This window comes from Capricornis sumatraensis, chromosome 10, assembly GCF_032405125.1.
Source record: "Capricornis sumatraensis isolate serow.1 chromosome 10, serow.2, whole genome shotgun sequence".
NCBI classification, from domain to species: Eukaryota; Metazoa; Chordata; class Mammalia; order Artiodactyla; family Bovidae; genus Capricornis; species Capricornis sumatraensis.
Genome location: NC_091078.1, coordinates 65,782,567 through 65,799,104, shown reverse-complemented (window position 1 = coordinate 65,799,104; position 16,538 = coordinate 65,782,567).

The window sequence follows — 16,538 nt, the reverse complement described above, 5'->3', positions numbered from 1 at the left end:
GAGGAAAAGAGTGACAAATGTGTTGTTGTTCAGTTGCTCAGTCATGTCCGAATCTTTGCAACCCCATGGACTGCAGCACTCCAGGCTTCCCTGTCCTTCACCATTTCCTGGAGCTTACTCAAATTCATGTCCATAGAGTCGGTGATGCCATCCAACCATCTCATCCTCTGTCGTCCCCTTCTCCTCCTGCCTTCAGTCTTTCCCAGGATCAGGGTCTTTTTCAGTGAGTCAGTTCTTCATGTCAGGTGGCCAAAGTATTGGCACTTCAGCTTCAACATCATTCCTTTCAATGAATATTCAGGACTGATTTCCTTTAGGATTGACTGATTTGATCACCTTACAGTCCAAGGCACATTCAAGTCTTTTCCAGCACCACAGTTCAAAAGCATTAATTCTTGGTGCTCAGCTTTCTTAATAGTCCAACTCCCACATCCATACATGATTACTGGAAAAACCATAGCTTTGACTATACAGAACTTTATTGGCAAAATAATGTGTCTGCTTTTTAATGTGCTGTCTAGGTTTGTCATAGTTTTTCTTCCAAAGAGCGGGTGTATTTTAATTTCATGGCTGCAGTCCCCATCTGCAATGATTTTGGATCCCAAGAAAATACAGTCTTTCACTGTTCCCATTGTTTCCCCATCTATTTGCCATGAAGTGGTGGAACTGGATGCCATGATTGTTCATTTTTTGAATGTTGAGTTTTAAGCCAGCTTTTTCACTCTCCTCTTTCACCTTCATCAAGAGGCTCTTTAGTTCCTCTTTGCTTTCTGTCATAACGGTGGTATCATCTGCATATCTGAGGTTATTGATATTTCTTCCTCCAATCTTAGTCCCAGGTTGTGTTTCATCCAGTCCAGCATTTAGCATGCATATAAGTTAAATAATCAGGGTGACAATATACAGCCTTGACATACTCCTTTCCCAATTTGAAACCACTCTGTTGTTCCATGTTTGGTTCTAACTGCATCCTTATTAATAGTTTCTCTATTTCAGTGGATGAGAGCTACTGAATAGCTAAGCCACACTGCCATGCCAATTCAACCTAAGAGCCTTGAAATCACAGAGCTCACAAAAAAACTATCACTGTATTTTGGGGTGGTTAATAATTGGAATATTTTTTTCTAAGTTGAATGTATATGTAATGTGACCTCTGCATATACATATAAAGGTTAATGAAGCTTTGCTTTCTCATTGTACCATCAATAATTTGGGGTATATTTTATTTGTAGATTTGGTGCATTAGAAGTCTGTTCCTATTTCAATATGAGTGTGTGTTTTTCTACATGTGTGTGGATTTGTTTTTCCCTTGGGCATTTTTTGAGAGCTATAAACATTTCCTACTCCTGACATGATGAAGTCTTAAATAGAAATGATTTGGAGATTTATTAAATATAAAAAGGATTAACATCAATCAGGCTTAATATATGCAGTTGAATAACCCAGACTTTTTCCTTTAATTAGCAGTGTATAAAGGAAACATCTCCAAAGTGGAGTGATTAGTATGTAAGAATCTTTAGAGGATGTTCTTCCTCCTTACTATGAGAAAGAGATTTTTCAGCAGAAGTTAGTCATAGATTTGGTTCCAAGATGCCAGCTTTATCTACTGGGTCATAAAAGGTTAGGACTGCAGGATTAAATGATGTCTGATATCACAAATGAGTCAGCTAACTTGTGACATGGTTCTTTCCTTCTTTGGGAGGGTTCAGACATTCATTTGATGAGACTGCAGTAGAAGACTAGTATCAACTGTGAACTCAAGAAATAGGTTTATATTTCCCTTTCTCTGTGTTCTCTTTCTCTTAGCTCCTAACACATTAGAAATTCACTAATACAAAGTTGTAACTAACATCTTTTTAGATCTTATTTCTTAACTTACTTTGGATATTATTCAGTTCAGTTCAGTAGCTCAGTCATGTCTGATACTTTGTGACCCCATGGACTGCAGCACACCAGGATTCCCTGTCCATCACCAACTCCTGGACCTCAAATTCGTGTCCTTCGCATTGGTGATGTCATCCAACCATCTCATTCTGTGCCATCCCCTTCTACTCCTGCCTTCGATCTTTCCCAGCATCAGGGTCTTTTCTGATTAGTCATTTCTTCTCATCAGGTGGCCAAAGTTTTGGAGTTTCAGCTTCAGCATCAGTCCTTCCAATGAATATTCAGGACTGATTTCCTTTAGGATTGACTGGTTGGATTTTGTTACAGTCTAAGGGACTCTCAAGAGTCTTTCCAACACCACAGTTCAAAAGGATCAATTCTTCATCAGTTCAGTTCAGTTCAGTTCAAGGGCTCATTCATGTTCGACTCTTTGTGATCCCATGAATCACAGCACACCAGGCCTCCCTGTCCATCACCAACTCCTGGAGTTCACTCAGACTCACATCCATTGAGTCCGTGATGCCATCCAGCCATCTCATCCTCTGTCGTCCCCTTCTCCTCCTGCCCCCAGTCCCTCCCAGCATCAGGGTCTTTTCCAATGAGTCAACTCTTCACATGAGGTGGCCAAAGTACTGGAGTTTCAGCTTTAGCATCATTCCTTCCAAAGAAATCCCAGGGCTGATCTCCTTCAGAATGGACTGGTTGGATCTCCTTGCAATTCAAGGGACTCTCAAGAGTCTTCTCCAACACCACAGTTCAAAAGCATCAATTCTTCAGTGCTCAGCTTTCTTCACAATCCAGCTCTCACATCCATACATGACCACAGGAAAAGCCATAGCCTTGACTAGACAGACCTTAGTCGGCAAAGTAATGTCTCTGCTTTTCAATATGCTATCTAGGTTGGTCATAACTTTTCTTCCAAGGAGTAAGTGTCTTTTAATTTCATGGCTGCAGTCACCATCTGCAGTGATTTTGGAGCCCAAAAATATAAAGTCTGACACTGTTTCCACTGTTTCCCCATCTATTTCCCATGAAGTGATGGGACAAGATGCCATGATCTTAGTTTTCTGAATGTTGAGCTTTAAGCCAACTTTTTCACTCTCCTCTTTCACTTTCATCAAGAGGCTTTTTAGTTCTTCTTCACTTTCTGCCATAAGGGTAGTGTCATCTGCATATCTGCGGTTATTGATATTTCTCCTGGCAATCTGGATTCCAGCTTGTGCTTCTTCCAGTCCAGCGTTTCTAAGCAGGGTGACAATATACAGCCTTGATGTACTCCTTTTCCTACTTGGAACCAGTCTGTTGTTCCATGTCCAATTCTAACTGTTGCTTCCTGACCTGCATACCGGTTTCTCAAGAGGCAGATCAGGTGGTCTGATATTCTCATCTCTTTCAGAGTTTTCCACAGTTTATTGATCACTCAACTCTAATTATTAATATATAACTAAGTGATCACACTTATTATCAAATGTTATAATTGGAAATGTAGAGTAATGTTCTAATGTCTGCCAATCAAGTGTGATCCTGAATTATACTGGCAAAGAAGGAGACAAAAAACATAGAAATTTAGATAATTTTTTCATATAATAATTTTATAACTTTAAGAGCTGAATATCTATTGACAATGTTTCTGATTTCTTATTTATACTGATGAATAGTAGGGATTGTTGAAAATGCATTGCCCCTTGGAGGGCCTGTGAAGGGATTATGGCAACAGGGTGGGATTCTTTCTTACCTTTGCTTGTGATTGTATAGGCTGATTATGGCTATGACAAAGGTCCGAATATACTTTTAATCTAGTCAACAAAGTGGAGGTTGTAAAAAAGGCTCAATGGCTAGTACTGTTTGCTTTAGTCTGAAAACTAAAGCTGTCTATTTTTTCTACCCACCCCAGGTCACTTTTGCATTCATGCAATTTTATTAACCATAATGACACCTTTGTTTTGATACTGTTTCTGTCATCTGAACATCTCAAAAGATTTTACAAACAGAAAATTCTGATATTTTATACAAAATAGTTAATTATAAAATGTGTGTTTGCATGTGTGCATGTGCACTCAGTCATGTCTGACTCTTTGTGACCCCATGGACTGGAGCCCACCAGGCTTCTCTGTCCATGGAATTTTTCAGGCAAGAATACTAGAGTGGGTTGCCATTTCCTTCTCCAGAGGATCTTCCCAACCCAGGGATCAAACCCACCTCTCTTGCATCTCCTGCATTGGCAGGGGGATTCTTTATCACTAACAATTTCATTTTTATTCTCCATTCAGCCTACTTCCACAGAGAATGAGAAGAGAGTTCAGGGGAGGGGTCTCTGTGAGGCATCCTCATCAGAAGATTCTTAAGCTCTGAGGGCTTCTTGAAATCCTCGTCAGTGTTGTGCTGTTTTCTATTCTTTCACCTGTTTTCTATTGTCTGGCTTTATTTTTTTTTTTTACCTACAAATTTGAATATATATATGGTAATTGCAAACAAAGGTACAAGTTTTATGAAATTCAAATTACCATCACTAATTAAATGAGATAAATGTTCATGTTTGGTTAAAACAGAATGCTCATGTTGAAGATAATAATGGAAATATAGAAACTCAAGTCTATTTTGGTACTTTTTTTTTCTTGAATATTTCTAATGTCTGTCTGCCTAGTGTGTGGTATAAAACAAGGGTCCCCAAGCTCCAAGATCTAATGCCTGATGATCTGAGGTGGAGATGATGTAATGATAATAGAAAAAAAGTACACAATAAATGTAATGTGCTTGAATCATCCCAAAACCATACCTTTCCCTCACCTGGCCTTGAAAAAATTGTTTTCCATGAAACTTGTCCATGGTGCCAAAAATGTTGGGGACTGCTGGCTGATATAAAACATTTTTAACCTAAAGATTTTTTTTAGCTGTGTTCAGGGCATTCAGATTCATCACTGACCAGTCATTAAAAGTGCCGATTTTAAGATGATAATTCCCTACAATGGTCAGGTTCAATTGAAGATATAGTTAATGTTACAGTGCTAATAAATTCAAATTAAATTAAAGAAAGAAGTTAAAGTGTTAGTCACTCAGGTCAGTAGTGTCAGACTCTTTGCAATCCCATAGACTGTAGCCCACCAGGCTCCTTTGTCCATGGAATTCTCCAGGCAAGAATACTGGAGTGGGTGGCCATTTCCTTCTCCAGAGTATCTTCCCAACCCAGGGATTGAACCTGGGTCTCCCACATTGCAGGCAGATTCTTTACTGTTTGAGTCACTAGGGAAGTTCAATTCAATTAATATCCCGTATAATTAATGAGTGAATTAGGGACAGAAAAATTCTTCTTGGTGTATTTACTACCACATTTTCTATTAAGAATCTGTGGTAAACTGGCACAAAATTGAGAATGACTCAGGATATCCATTGTTATGTGAATATCATACTAACTGCTACAATGCAGATTAGTAGACATTTGGCATGTCTATACTATAGTGCTTTGAATAAACTGCCCATCTTCTTTCCTTTTTCACATTAAGATGCATAAGGAAAGTGGCATAAAGGCCACTATGGACGCAAATGCAAAGATAGGCCTCAGGTAGCCAACTAGACCAGAGATCAGCAACTTTTTTTCCCCTGTTAAAAGCCAAGTAATAAATATTTTAGGCTTTGAGGATCATACAGCTCCATTGCAACTACTTGACTTTGTCTGTGGCTGCTTTTGAGTTACTAGGACAATCTATAATAAATAAGAGTAGCTGTGTTCTACCTAAACTTGCTTTTCTGTGGCTGTAAGTTTGCAGACCTCTGATCTAGATGTTGGTTTTTCCAGTATGATACCAGTTAGACATATGGGTCTATTGACATTGACTTTAAATTAATTAACATTAAGCATCATTATTTTGTTCCCCCATACACTAACCACATTTTAAACACTTAAGAACCACATATGGCTAGCATCTTCCATATTAGACCAATGCATATAGAATATTTTTATCTTTACAAAAAATTCTATTAACCACACTGATAAAGGATTTCAAATATGCTTATATGACTAACTCTAGTGATTATTATACTTATGACACAAAATATAAGTACCTATGTCTAGGAAAACTCATAAGCTCCTAATATAGATTCCCAGACCTCCCAGGGGTAAACTAAATTGGATTTTATAAATATCTTAAAGAGTGAAATGAGTTAAGTCTTGGTTCTTTGTAATATACTTTTGATTCTTAGGAAAGTCTATGTCTCTGTCATCATACCTGTTCTATGGGAAATACAACGTCTACTGAGTTTACCATAATGTGGTTTTGAACAGGGATTTTTGGAAGCAATTGGCAAATGTTTTAGGACCAAGTAATAGCATATAGCAGCAAAAATATTTTGGGGAAGACAAATTAGTGTGATAACTGATATGGTGGAAAGAGAGAGCCAGGAACTCAACTCCTAACTTTGCCATTTTCCATGGGAATTTCTGCCAGATCCTTGATGTCTCAAAGCCACTTTTTGGTCACCATCAAAAGAAGGATATAAGTATTAGTCCCTTAGAATTGTGAAGATCAAATAAGGTGATGTACTTATGGCGGTTTAACACAGTGCCTGGTTCAGAGTAAGTCCTCAGTAAATGACAGCTATTACAGTTGCTACCCTAATCGAGGAAGGAGAAAACATCCCATGAGGCATAAAGACTTCCTGCCACAGCAGAAATATCCAAGGGTTGAGTCACATTCAGTTCAGTTCAGTTCAGTTCAGTTGCTCAGTCGTGTCTGACTCTTTGTGACCCCATGCACGCCAGGCCTCCCTGTCCATCACCATCTCTCAGAGTTCACTCGTCACATTACAAGAAATGAAAGTAAGAAGGGTAAGCTAGAAACATGAGAGAAAAAGCAAGAAGGGAAGAAAATAGCATTTTAAGTGTATACTGATTGGTGGAAATGGATATATCATTTAGAGACTAATGGAAAATGTGCTGACTTCATGAGGATGGTATGAAGATGGATACAATTTAAATCTTTTGTTTTGCAAAATATGCAAAGATCACTTAAGTAGAACAGAGCTTCTAGAAATGCTCTCACATATTAAATGCTATCCAGATGTAATGGATTATTACAGCATTCTTTGCTAGACATAAGCTGCTGTTGATACTTGCAGACCCTCTTAGAGACCTTCAGATGAAATGATGTAGATCCTTTCTGGGTTATATTGACTCATCCACCCAGGGTTCATCTGTTCCGTCAAATGAGCATACCCAGAGACTGTGGGATGAAGTTAAAAATGGAATGAAGCCACCCAAATCTGTCTGCTAGTCATAGATGACCAACTGTCCCAGTTTACCCATGACTGAGGGGTTTGCTGGGACACCAGATTTTCATTACCAAAACTGGAACAGTTCTTGGAGAAAACTGAGATGATTATTCCCTATTAGTTATTTAGGTATCTAGAAGGAAGGTTGCTTAATGTAGGCACTTGATAGACCAGGGTGATTAGCACTAACCTTCCTTCTATCGCCCTTGCTCCCAGTGTATGATGAAAACATTGGTGAAAATTAGGGAGCTGAAAACACAAGTTCTAGAATTCTGACCTTAGAATGACTAAATTGACTAGTTTTTTGTAAAATTCTGTCATACCTGGATGCTAAATTTTAAAAGCATCTTAGAAGTTTTCTAGCTCTGCAATCTTAAAACCTTGAAAAGTTGTAGTGTAGCATTTTTTTCTTCAAAGAAAAGCTCAATTGAGAATATTTTATGGAGAAATATAAAAATTGGTGAAGAGTTACTGAATCTTATCTATTATTGCATCTCTTAACCCTTTTTTACCTTTCTGAAATCATATGCTTCCCAAGAACACAATTGGAAAACAACTGACCTTCTCCATACCCATCCTGTTACACATGAAAAAACAGACCACAAGACATCACTTCATTCCTGAGTTTTGACAGCTGATGCATATCAGAGCAGGAAATCAAACTCCAGGCACATTTATTGATAAAATGAGCTTAAAAATGTATTGATAATTTCAAAATTTCTGCCAAAGCCCCTGATTTTCCACCTTGGTTACCTGTTGGGAACACTTGGGATGCTAAAAAAAAATAAAAACAAAAACAAAAAAAATCAAAAAAACACAGACACCTGGGTCCTATCTGTAGAGGTTTTGAATGATAACACTCAGCTGTGTCCTGGGCATAGGCTCTCCAAGTGAATCAAACTCAAGGCAAAGTTAAACACCACTGACCTTCAATAAATAATAATACCAAACAAACAAATCATCACCCCAACACTCACTCACACACATGCACACACATACTGGCATTACAGTCAGGAGATGTGGATTTGATTTCTTCTCTCTCAGTGATTGGTTTGTGACTTCTAATAAGTGCTACACTTGATGCTTCACGAGATATTGTCCAGTTGGTTTCAAACTTTTTACATCCCTAGAATCCTTCTTCAAGTGAAAATTTTGTGATACATCATACACCTAAGGACAAAGTTGCTTTGGTTAAAAAGGAGACGACGGCCTCCCCATTTTAGATGCTACCAAAGACTACTGAAGCATGTTTACAGACCTTTCATGCTCTAAGAAATCCACAGGGCACTGTTGATCTGTAGAGCTCTACTTTATTTCTACATTATGACTTGACTGGATCAAGCTGAATACATGTTAGGAGGTCTCCTTGCACTCGATTCCACATGACCTGATCCACATGCAAGGTCTATTTTGGTTGTCTGATAAAAGAGGAGTATTGACCTTTGATCAGTTTTTCTGATGAATAAAGTCATTTCTTTCTTACTAGGCAGCTGTAATGCTATGATAGAATTTGCTCCAGTGTTCTACCCTTCATATTAGTAGGACACAATATTTCTAATTGAAGGACTTTTAGTCCCTCTCCCTTGGCCAATCCCATAAATATTTTACATCACAACTTGAGCTGAAGGGTGGCCTTTGACACTTTGAAAAATTGGGTCACAATTGGTTTGACCTGAGCAAATTCATGAGAGGCTGCATCATCAAGAAATAGTTCCCCTTCATTATTTGTAAGAACACAGAAGCAGATGTGCAATTGTTCCCTGTATAATTTTCATACATAAAATATCATGTACATGGAGAATGCTGTCAGATAACATAATGCACTGCATTTATTTTGGGGATGGCGTCATCACTTTGCAGTGTGTTTAGTAAACATATTTCCATTATGGTGAGTAAAGGACTGTCAGTTCTGTTTCCTTTTCAGATATCCAATGGCTTTCAGAGTCTCGCCAAATGTCTTGGTCTGTTTTCAGTAAGTTGTTTATTCAATATTTATTTTCTTTCTCCCTTCACTTATTTATTGTTGAACTTTCCTTGATATTAGCAAAAAAGTGAAAAGTTTTTCATCAGGGATCATTTTTCCTCCTCACTTCTTCTGAAATCCAGCTATCTTAAAGATTCACTTTGCTACCTGTTTGCAGAAGATGTCAGATGCCTTTCTCTCCACCTCTCCACTGGCTCTTATTTGAAATGAGTTCGCGAATATTGTGTCTGCATAGAAGCAGGTTGGGTTTTTTTCCTCACAAAGTCCCTATCAGTTATTAATAACATATAGAATCTATATCAGTAGAGCCTGCCTCACAAAATCCAATATAAATCTTTCTCATTGCTAAATTTAACTTGGAAAGAGAGAGCCTTTTAATTGAAAAGGAATTGTCTCCATGAATGAGGGTGTTGAGGCAAATTTAGAAATGTGGGATCTAGCTTCCTGGGCTGTTCATTTCTGTAATTGAAGAGTCACTCTTGCTTTGCTTTTAATTCTTCATGATTAGACCTTTCTGATAATACTGTCATTGTTTTTAAAAGACATCAGGGTTAAATCACATGTGTAATGTTTATTATTTGTCTGTAATTTCTGTATATGGATACTGTTATCATTTACACAAAGCATATCTGCAGAAAGCTTTCTGGGAGAATCTGTAATATGCTTACTCTTGTTTCCCAGAATTGCCCTTGGAAGTCCAATATCTCTGCAATGTGCAGGTTTTCTGGATTAAACTGAAGAATAATCTCTAGCCTAAGTGATACTCACATAGTATTTTATTTTTACAAATTTATTTTATTTTACATTGCTTACAGTATTATATAATATTCAATTTGTTGTATTAAAATATGTATTTCAGTGCATTGGTTTTATAAGTGTTTTATTATTATTTTAAGTTTAAACTTATTATTATAAGTGTTTTATAATTGATTTGTTCATTTAACATGGTGGTGTTTTTGATATTTCCAAATTTTTATGGAATTTTTTTTTGCAGTTTCATAGTATCTATTTTCACTTAGAGAATATGAATCTATTCTTTAATTTTTTCCCACTCTTATTGGAATATAATTGATATGTAGTATTAGTCCAGGGTGTAGAACATAATTATTTGATATATGTACTGAGAGTGTGAGCCCCTTGAGGGCAAGGGCTATTATTCCAAATGTGTATATTCTTAGCATCTATTATAATACCTGGTTATTCAGAAATTCTGGAGAAGGGAATGGCTACCCACTCCAGTATTCTTGCCTGGAGAATTCCACTGATAGAGGAACCTGGCAGACTAAAGTTCATAGAATTGCAAAGAGTTGGACATGACTAAGGGATCTTTCACTTCACTATCCACTGGATCATGGAAAAACTGAGAGAGTTCCAGAAAAACATCTATTTCTGCTTTATTGACTATGCCAAAGCATTTGACTGTGTGGATCACAATAAACTGTGGAAAATTCTGAAAGAGATGGGAATACCAGACCACATGACCTGCCTCTTGAGAAATCTGTATGCAGGTCAAGAAGCAACAGTTAGAACTGGACTTGGGACAAAAGACTGGTTCAAAATAGGAAAAGGAGTATGTCAAGGCTGTATATTGTCACCCTGCTTATTTAACTTATATGTAGAGTACATCATGAGAAACGCTGGGCTGGAGGAAGCACAAGCTGAAATCAAGATCGCTGGGAGAAATATCAATAACTTCAGATATGCAGATGGCACCACCCTTATGGCAGAAAGTGAAGAACTAAAGAGCCTCTTGATGAAAGTGAAAGAGGAGAGTGAATAAGTTGGCTTAAAGCTCAATATTCAGAAAACATCATCATGGCATCTGGTCCCATCACTTCATGCCATATAGATGGGGAAACAGTGGAAGCAGTGGTTGACTTTATTTTATTGGGCTCCAAAATCACTGCAGGTGGTGACTGCAGCCATGAGATTAAAAGACACTTACTCCTTGGAAGGAAAGTTATGACCAACCTAGACAGCATATTAAAAAGCAGAGACATTACTTGGCCAACAAAGTTCCATCTAGTCAAGGCTTTGGTTTTTCCAGTAGTCATGTATAGATGTGAGAATTGGACTATAAATAAAGCTGAGCCCCAAATAATTGATGCTTTTGAACTGTGGTGTTGGAGAAGACTCTTGAGAGTCCCTTGGACAGCAAGGAGATCCAACCAATCTATGCTAAAGGAAATCAATCCTGAATATTCATTGGAAGGACTGATGTTGAAGCTGAAGCTCCAAATACTTGGTCACCTGATGTGAAGAGTTGACTCATTGGAAAAGACCCTGATGCTGGGAAAGATTGAGGGCAGGAGAAGGGGATGACAGAGGATGAGATGCTTGAATGACATCACTGACTCAATGGACATGAGTTTGTGTAAACTCTGGGAGTTGGTGATGGACAGGGAGGCCTGGTGTACTGCTGTTCATGGGGTCGCAAAGAGTTGGACATGACTGAGTGACTGAACTGAACTGAATCACCCTGGATTTGTAGGATTTATAGTCTTGCTGACTACATGTTTCAAATGTAATATATTTGAAGTGTTCCCTTAATTTCACTGTCTTTTCCAAACTACTGATCCACAAAAAGCTTCATTTCTCAGGAATCACGTATTAAATCGTAGTAAATATTATATCACAGGGAGGAAACCTAGTTAAATAAGGTAGGATGAAATAGTCTGTTTGGTGTATCATTGTTTACTCTTCACTCTTTTTTGTCTATAGAATCATTCTTTAATATTTCATTCTTTTTTAAGCTAAAATAAAATATGTGTGCCTAATACACATAAGGAAAAAATTGCTAATAATTCTCAGTAATCTCATTTTGATATATCAAGCACCTCAGAAGCGTTATCATGGCATGCTTCTTTTCCCAGTAGGAGGCAGAATAATACAGTGGATGGAAATGCATACTGTGGCATACAGTGGATGAAAATGTGTACAGGTAGTAGTGTATATACAGATTTTGTCACTTCCTGATAAGTATTTTAAGAAAATACCAAGTCTTTAATCCTCAATGCTTCTTATAAAGGTAATAGTAATAAGTTGAGAGGCTCAATGACAATATTTAAAATTCAGTTCATTTCAATTCAGTCTCTGTCGTGTCTGACTCTTTGCGACCCCATGAATCACAGCACGCCAGGCCTCCCTGTCCATCACCAACTCCCGGAGTTTACTCAAACTCATGTCCATCTCATCTGTGATGCTATCCAGCCATCTCATCCGCGGTCGTCCCCTTTTCCTTCTGCCCTTAATCCCTCCCAGCATCAGAAGCTTTTCCAATGAGTCAACTCTTCGCATGAGGTGGCCAAAAGTATTGGAGTTTCAACTTTAGCATGAGTCCTTCCAATGAACATCCAGGACTGATCTCCATTTGAATGGACTGGTTGGATCTCCTTGCAGTCCAAGGGACTCTCAAGAGTCTTCTCCAGCACCACAGTTCAAATGCATCAATTCTTTGGCACTCAGCTTTCTTCACAGTCCAACTCTCACATCCATACATGACAACTAGAAAAACCATAGCCTTGACTAGACAGATGTTTGTTGTCAAAGTAATATCTCTGCTTTTTAATATGCTATCCAGGTTGGTCATAACTTTCCTTCCAAGGAGTAAGCATCTTTTAATTTCATGGCTGCAATCACTATCTGCAGTGATTTTGGGGCCCAGTAAAATAAAGTCTGACACCATTTCCACTGTTTCCCCATCTATTTCTCATGAAGTGATGGGACTGGATGCCATGATCTTCATTTTCTGAATGTTGAGCTTTAAGCCAACTTCTTCACTCTCCTCTTTCACTTTCATCAAGAGGCTTTTTAGTTCCTCTTCACTTTCTGCCATAAGGGTGGTGTCATCTGCATATCTGAGGTTATTGATATTTCTCCCAGCAATCTTGATTCCAGCCTGTGTTCCTCCAGTCCAGCGTTTCTCATGATGTACTCTGCATTTAAGTTAAATAAATAGGGTGACAATATACAGCCTTAACATACTCCTTTTCCTATTTGGAACCAGTCTGATGTTCTATGTCCATTTCTAACTGTTGCTTCCTGACCTGCACACAGGTTTCTCAAGAGGCAGGTTAGGTGGTCTGGTATTCCCATCTCTTTCAGAATTTTCCAGTTTATTGTGATCCACACAGTCAAAGGCTTTGGCATAGTCCATAAAGCAGAAATACATGTTTTTTTTGGAATTCTCTTGCTTGTTCCATGATCCATTGGATGTTGGCAATTTGATCTCTGGTTCCTCTGCCTTTTCTAGAACCAGCTTGAACATCTGGAAGTTCACAGTTCACGTGTTGCTGAAGCCTGGCTTGGAGAATTTTGAGCATTACTTTACTAGCGTGTGAGATGAGTGCAATTTTGCGGTTGTTTGAGCATTCTTTGGCATTGCTTTTCTTTGGGACTGGAATGAAAACAGATCTTTTCCAGTCCTGTGGCCACTGCTGAGTTTTCCAAATTCACCTTTCAGGATTTGAATTAGCTCAACTAGAATTCCATCACCTCCACTAGCTTTGTTCATAGTGATGCTTTCTAAGGCCCACTTGACTTCACATTCCAGGATGTCCGGCTCTAGGTGAGTGCTCACACCATCGTGATTATCTTGGTCATGAAGATCTTTCTTGTACAGTTCTTCCGTGTATTCTTGCCACCTCTTCTTAATATCTGCTTCTTCTGTTAGGTCCATACCATTTCTGTCCTTTATTGAGCCCGTCTTTGCATGAAATGTTCCCTTGGTATCTCTAATTTTCTTGAAGAGATCTCTAGTCTTTCCCATTCTGTTGTTTTCCTCTATTTCTTTGCACTGATCGCTGAGGAAGGCTTTCTTATCTCTCCTTGCTATTCTTTGGAACTCTGCATTCAGATGCTTATATCTTTCCTTTTCTCCTTTGCTTTTCACCTCTCTTCTTTTCACAACTATTTGTAAGGCCTCCCCAGATAGCCATTTTGCTTTCTTGCATTTCTTTTCCATGGGGATGGTCTTGATCCCTGTCTCCTGTACAGTGTCATGAGCCTCATTCCATAGTTCATCAGGCACTCTATCTATCAGATCTAGGCCCTTAAATCTATTTCTCACTTCTACTGTATAATCATACGGGATTTGATTTAGGTCATTCCTGAATGGTCTAATGGTTTTCCCTACTTTCTTCAATTTGAGTCTGAATTTGGCAATAAGGAGTTCATGATCTGAAATTAATCAGGAACAAGATCTAACATATCTAACAATTGGTATGTTAGATATAATTACTTGAAATCTTCTCCCTCTTCCTCCCCCTCCTCCCACCTATTTTATTTTCACCACAATGTAGTTTTTGAGCTACTGGTATTAATTAGATATATCATCCCTCAAATAAGTTGAGGAAGAAAAAAAGGTTGTAAGCCACTACATAAACTAAGCCCCATAAAGGAGAGATTTGGTTTATTAAATGATACTACTCCTGCGATTTCTATTTAACAGAGGAGTTTGAAAGTGGTAAAGCCTTAATGAAAATGCAGATGAAACAGATGGACATTTCTTTCTTACTAGGTCTTGGTTCCATTGTTTCTCTAGAGGAGATGTCTTTCTTTTTAGTCAACAACAGGGGTAGTTCTTCAACTTCCCCTTGAATCACTCTTTAGACACTGCTGTGGGGCATAGCAACTGACATGCCCCACTAATGCCTCAAGATAAGCTTTAATCCAGCTCCATAAATCCCAGGCTGTATAAACTGGTCTACTAAAGTGTGCAAAATATTGGTTCAACTCTTTCAAGAAACATCTAAACAAATAGTTCTTTAAGCAGGAGCCTGCTGTAATTCTCTGGAAGTCTATTATGTGCTTGAATGAGCCCTGGAACAATACTGCTCTGCTTTATCAGAGAGTTATGCATGATTGCATAGATAAGAAACAAGTATCAGGAATAGCCTCTGCATAAAGTGTTATTGTCTTATTAACGCATCTACTGGGCATACACAGGGCATGAGATTCAGCCCAGCATGTTTATGGAGGAAGGAGATGAACTTTCTAAAAATGAGTTGGTATATAGTCAGAATCTGGCCAGAAAAGGGCTTCCATTGCAAATTGCAGGTATTTGGGTCAAGGAAAACATTCAAACTTTTTGAATAGGTGGAAAACACCTGCCTTTTCCTCCGCTTTCTTGTAATGCTGGATGTCTTTGGGCTTACCTGTTGGTTTCCAGAAATAGATACTCTGCATGCTATACAAGGGTTCCCCTAAGTTGGTTTGATGTATAGTGACAGACATCAAGAATGCAAACTATAACCTGGTGTTTGAAGGCCTGCATGATATTACTCCCAATCCCCTTTTCAGCCTTGTTTCCACTGTTCTCTTCCTGAACCCTACTCTCCACCTAAGCTGAACTCTTCTAAATCCTTTTAATTCAAGTTTTATTTATTCCGTTCTCTCTCTCTTATTGTCCTGATCTTGTTTCTCCATTTCTTAAAATCCTGTGTTTTTAAGGACAACTCAATGTCATTTCTTTCTTAAAGCTTTATTGTGATCTCTGTAGAAAATTTTCGGGTGCAAATTGGTGGTAGTTTTACCTTGGTTTTGTCTTTCCCTTTATGCATTCTTCTTTGTCAGGAATGCATTTAATGCATTCTTCTTTCCTGTCTTCTTTATCTTTTTTTTTTCTCACAATACCTACCATAGGAATAGTGCTTCTCCAACTATTATAACAAGAAAAAGACAGACTGAAAGTTTGTGACTTTTCTTGAAATTATCCCTGAAGTCTCAGGGCAAATAACTAAAAGAAAATCTGGAGAGAGAGAGGCACCTGCAGGGATATATGAGATGGAATCACTTGCTTACCTAGAGCATATGCTGCTGCTGCTGCTAAGTCGCTTCAGTCGTGTCCAACTCTGTGCCACCCCATAGATGGAAGCCCACCAGGCTCCCCCGTCCCTGGGATTCTCCAGGCAATAACACTGGAGTGGGTTGCCATTTCCTTCTCCAGTGCAAAAAAGTGAAAAGTGAAAGGGAAGTCGCTCAGTCATGTCCGACTCTTCGCGACCCCATGGACTGCAGCCTACCAGGCTCCTCCATCCATGGGATTTTCCAGGCAAGAGGACTGGAGTGGGGTGCCATTGCCTTCTCCGACCTAGAGCATATGGTCTTTCCATTTTTGCAGGGTTCATTACCTCTCCTTCTTGCAACACTCAGTCAATATTTCTGAAACTTTACCTTTAGAGATAATCACCATAAGTTTATAGGGTTTGTAGTCTTGTCCCTATAAATTTTATTTTTTATTATTAATAATACATGTGAAGGAAATTTTCTTAATTTCTCTGCTTTCCCTCTAACATATGATACATGAAGCTTTGGATCTCCCCAGAGACAGAAACTATTACCTGGTCAAGTAAGTTGAAGATGTCCTTTTGATTTGGCCTCATCTTTTCTTTACTCCTTTTTACCT